This window comes from Oncorhynchus tshawytscha, linkage group LG01, assembly GCF_018296145.1.
Source record: "Oncorhynchus tshawytscha isolate Ot180627B linkage group LG01, Otsh_v2.0, whole genome shotgun sequence".
In the NCBI taxonomy this organism is placed as follows: Eukaryota; Metazoa; Chordata; class Actinopteri; order Salmoniformes; family Salmonidae; genus Oncorhynchus; species Oncorhynchus tshawytscha.
Window position 1 is genome coordinate 35,859,355 of NC_056429.1, and position 5,321 is coordinate 35,864,675.

The 5,321-nt window shown below is 41.1% G+C and overlaps 1 long non-coding RNA gene across 2 annotated transcripts; it reads left to right on the top strand.

The window, feature by feature from the left end:
- The first annotated feature begins 1,845 nt into the window (after positions 1-1,845).
- LOC112246385 lies at positions 1,846-4,888 on the top strand. 2 transcript variants are annotated; one of them, XR_002952949.2, is made up of 3 exons: positions 1,846-2,337; positions 2,633-3,159; positions 3,442-4,888. It is a non-coding gene; the product is annotated as an uncharacterized LOC112246385 (long non-coding RNA). The 2 variants fall into 2 exon arrangements; XR_002952981.2 differs by having other exon boundaries at positions 1,846-2,333.
- The last annotated feature ends 433 nt before the right edge of the window (positions 4,889-5,321 follow it).

Genomic DNA, 5,321 nt, shown 5'->3' on the forward strand with positions numbered 1-5,321 from the left:
TCTAAGCCCATACCCTTTTGTGTGAGGTGTATTATTTTGTTTCAAAATAGATTTGTTTAAGACTACCAAGAAACATGAATTTTACCAGCTAAGTTGACTGAGAACACATTCTCATTTACAGCAACAGCCTGGGGAATAGTTACAGTGGAGAGGATGGGGATGAATGAGCCAAATGTAAGATGGTGATGATTAGGTGACCATGATGGTATGATTAGGAACTTGGGCAGGACACTGGGGTTAACACCCCTACAATAAGTGCCATGGGATCTATAGTGATCACAGAGAGTCAGGACACCCAATCCGAAAGACTGCACCCTACACAGGGCAATGTCCCCAATCACTATGCTGGGGAATTGGGGATTTTTTTTTATTTAGACCATAGGAAAGGGTCCTTCCTACTGGCCCTCCAACACACTCCAACACCACCACTTCATCTGGTCTTCCATCCAGCGAACAACCAGGGGCGGCAGGTAGCCTAGTGGTTAGAGTGTTGGACTTGGTTAGAGTGGTGGATCTTGCAATTGAATCACTGGGCTGATAAGGTAAAAATCTGTTGTTCAGCCCCTGAAAAAGGCAGTTAACCCACTGTTCCTAGGCCGTTAACCCACTGTTCCTAGGCCGTCATCAAAAATAAGAATTTATTCTTAACTGACTTGCCTAGTTAAGTAAAGGTCAAATTAAAAAACACAACCAACCCTGCTTATCCCTGGTATGCTGCTGGTGTTGTTGCATTTCAGATGGAGAGGGATTTAGATTACTATAAAGCAGCATACCAAGACACACTACCTGCTTTTACTTATAGGCTGTTTAAACTTGTTAATTTCAAATGATTTTCCAACCAGTTTTATTTTCTAACAGTTTGAATTGAGGTGTGTTCTGCCTCCTCATTATATGACAAAAAAGTAGCCACATTTCACTTTTGCTGACAATTTTTTTGGACTGCTGAACCAGACAAACATCCCAAAGCACATTGTTTCCGCAGATCAAGTATGCAGACATTTGCGCATCTCCAGTCAGAACAAACTTTTTCACATTTTCCATCTGGTGCCCACATTGCCTTCATTGTTGTTTTCCTTATACTACATGATAATAACTTTGGAGATGTGTGCATTTCTGTCAAAGTAATAGTTTCTGTATGTCGTGTTGTGTCGTTTCTACTGTAGCTCACTGTATGTATGGAGCATGATATATTTGTATTGTGTTTTAACTGCTGACACGCAAGGTACTCATTTCATAACCTTTATGGAGTTATACTCAATTGTCCTTATGTAGCTAGCTACATTCATATATTTGCTCTGTAAAACAATGCTAATTGTGTCAGAGAAATATTAGCTTGTGTTGTCTTTTGAAGTAACCCTGACCTTATGACAATGGTTTTTTTTTGGGGGGGGGCTGTTTAGCATAGCTCTGTTCTGCCCTGCCCCCTTGTAGAGCTCAACAGTTACTGTTTATTGCTGTTATATAACTCATATTTGTGATTTTGTCAATGCAATTTATAAAATTTAGAGCAGTGTTACTATGTTACTTCTTTGTAATATTGTTTTTTTTTTGCTTTATCCTGATATTGTATTCTAATTACTAATCATTCCACTTTATTCTGTGCTTTCAGAAACCACACACACACAAACAGTATTGAACATTATTTTCCAAAATCATATCTGGAACTGGACATAGCTGGAATCTTTCAAGCAACATACTGTTTGAACGTAAACTCCTCAAGTTTTACTGGATGAAATCACAGCAAGAAAACACATAGGCCTAGGTGTAATAATCGTCTATTTTATTGAAGAATTGGTGGTGGTTGAACAACAACAACAGAACTTGTTTTACGAGAGGAAACTAAACAGCAAGAATAGACTGACAACTTATGAATATCCATAACCCATATTTATGCAGTGATTGAACAACAACAGCATTTCCACACCCCACCTCTAAAGGCATAGAATTACGGAAGTTCACCTGTCACGTCAGTCAGAAATTGCTACAGATTTGCTGAATATTGCTTGAGCATATGGCACTTCCCAAAGCATGGTGAAACACACAGAGCTGTGTCATAAGCTAACCACATGTACTTTGTAAACCTCCTCTGCTTCCTTTTCCTGGTGTCCGTCAGGCAGACTTTGCAGTGCCTCTGTGTGCGACTGCCTTCACCAGCAGTTTGAGGGACTTCGCAGGGAAAAGGCCGTGCAGTGAGGCGTAGGGGATTGTCTGCAGCAGGACGACACCCCTCTCATTAGGTTTTTGCTGTACTTTTGGCAGGTCATTAATTTACCTATGGGGGAGAGGGAGTGGGGAGGATGAGGGATTGGAGAGGATAATGAGGCAGTGGGTAGGTGGGTGAGTTATTGTCACTATAATTACATAATTGAACTGCATGTGATTTGTATGTGAACTGTATTTCCAATTACAAAATGTATTTTTCACTTGTTATCTCACCTGTTAGTTGGCGGTTAACTATGTGGCCATTGAGTGCAGCAGTGTTGATCAGAAGGGAAAATATCTTCTTATACCACTTGGTAGTTTTCAGAGTGCATTCCACAAAGCTGTTTATCATGTCCGCCTTATCCAATGCCCCCATTTTGAGGTTATAGTCAAGCACACAGTCTGGTTTGATCTTTCTCTCTCCCATCAGGTGGTCCAGCTTCCCTGTGGCCGACATGGTTGCTGTATGGACAGTGGAGAGGACACAGACGTCTCGCTTTTCATGCCACTTTACTGTCAGCTGTTGGCCGTTCTATTTGAACCTTCCCTCTCTGCATCTTCCTGCCTCCGAATGCTAACATCCCCTTCCTGTTCGACCTGACTGTGACACAAGCCCTGTGCTGTTGGAGAGGAGATACTGGAAGAGTGTGGGACTGCTGTACAAACTGCCCACGTACAAAGTGTGTCCCGTGCCGAGATGAGGAGCCAGCATGGTCATCACCATGGACCCGGACACTCCAAGCCCCTCATAATGTTGGATGTCAGTGGTGGACCCTGTGTAAATCATAATGTAATGGACAAATCCTGTCATGTCGCACGTAACAAAGAACTTGACCCCAAACCTGTGGGTTTTGGAGGGAATATCTTGCCAGCCTACCCTTCCATAACATCAGGGACTCATCAATGCATACGTCCTTGTATGGCACAAAGACCCAACCAAATGCTCATGTCAGGCTGGTGAGAACATTTCTTATTTTGTGTTTAGGGTCATTTACGTTCACAGTAGCATTGTTGACGAAATGCAGGCATCGCAACATAACTAGGAAGCTTTCTTGGGAAAAGAGGGTGGCAAAGAAGGGTGTTGCAAACATAGGATCTGTGCTCCAGTATTCTATTAGAGTTCTTCTTTATTATTCCCATGAGAAGGGATGACACTAGGAAGGTATACATTTCACTAATTTTGGTTGTCACCCATTTAGCGAGTTTCCCCCTCACTCTTTGCTCTCTCTTCTACAATAGGTTCAAGGTATAGTGATTGGTCTCCTCCTCTATGTCTCCCACCAGCTCCTCTGTCAGAAATAGCTTGAAGCACACTGCCTCAGAGAGAAATGGCAAGTGGCTTTGTACTCCAGACTGGGACTCATCAACGCAAACAGCAGGGCCAGGAGGGGTGAAATGGCTGGCGGCCTTCCAGCTACCACAGAACTCCTGTACTTCATCCACTGTCGGTCTGCATCCATCACCACCAGCATCTTCAAAGGGACTTGGATCTTCGTCAGTGGACAAGTGGTCCTCAGATTTAGGGTTCTCAATGGCTACAAGGTTGGGGTGCTCACTGTCATTGTCAGAATCTGATTCCTTACTTTCATTCTCAGACTCACTGTCATAATTTATAATCATCTCCAGAATTACTGCATTTGTGAGTTGTCTCCTTTTGAAAGTCATTGCTAATGCTCTAGCTTAGCACACTAGCTAGATACATAAACAACAACACTGAATGGCTCAGGGTGGGTGTCAGAGGTTATGTGATTGACTGCTGGCACGCACCACTTGTATCAATAAGTCACTATCAGAAAATGTTTTGTATGGTAATTATTTACTGTTTTATTCACGTTTAAGTACTGGTGACAAATCATGAATTCCGATTCTTGCATAGATTGTAATGGACACATACGTATGACGTGTTAAAATTATTTTTTGAAGGTTGTACTGATTATGATGAGCTAAGCTAATTCTAGCTATGTGTGGAGCCATGTCTGTTGACATACAATGCATTCTGGGTTTCACATAAATGTCTGTCAGACCAAAGATGTTATAACAAAATGAAGTGAGGGAGGGTTCACTCATATTTCAAGTAAACTTCCGGAAGTGAATGATGGGATGTGAATAATGGAAGACGACACAGCCCCTTCAACATGCATTCTGCAAACAGACCAAACTCATCTTGTCGCATCTTATTATCTTTGGTTAAAGCGAAAAAACAAACTTGGCGGCGCATACTAACTACCCATCGTCGGATTACTTTTGATTTCTAGAAAGTGTTTTACTCAATTATTTCAATCAATGTTGAGCTCACCCGTGATGAGACGAATTATACATATAATTGCTATTAGCTAATTCACATTGTGGTTTCTTTCAGCCGAGAGTTATCTAAATACAATCGCTTGTGTTATGTCACAAGCTTGTGTTATTTCCTCAGTTCCCGATAGGACTAATGAACCTACATTTTCCGGTTTGGATGATTGTGTATGCTGTAGCTACTTCTGTGAAGGTCTGAACATTGGATCCAAAAATAAATCTTGTCACATTCAGGACATAACTTTTGTGAGGACTTTTTCTGTGAAAAAACAGTGTGGCCAGCTCAAATGCTGACTATTGTGTCAATCGAAACTGGCAGTTCTATATACGCGTTCTTGTCACACCGGTTGATCGTAAGCTGCAGGGACCACTGTAGAATGATCACACCCATGTCTGTATGTGTGAACATTTTTCATTTAAAAAAAATAAATCTTTCAAAATTGTGAGAAAAAAATTGTGACTGGCCTACACACACAATACCCCATAACTTCAAAGTGTAATTATGTTTTTGAAAATTTTACAAATGATTTACAAATGACAAGCTGAAATGTCTTGAGTAACTAAGTATTCATCTCGTTTGTTATGGCAAGCCTAAATAAGTTCAGGTGTAAAAACGTACAAAACAAGTCACATAATTCTTTGAATGGACTCACTCTGTGTGTAGTAAAAGTGTTTAACCAGATTGTTTAATGATTACCTCATCTCTGTACCACACACATACAATTATTTGTATGACACCTCATTCGAGATGTGAATTTCAAACACAGATTCAACCACAAATACCAGGGAAGTTTTCCAATGCCTCGCAAGGAAGGGCAACT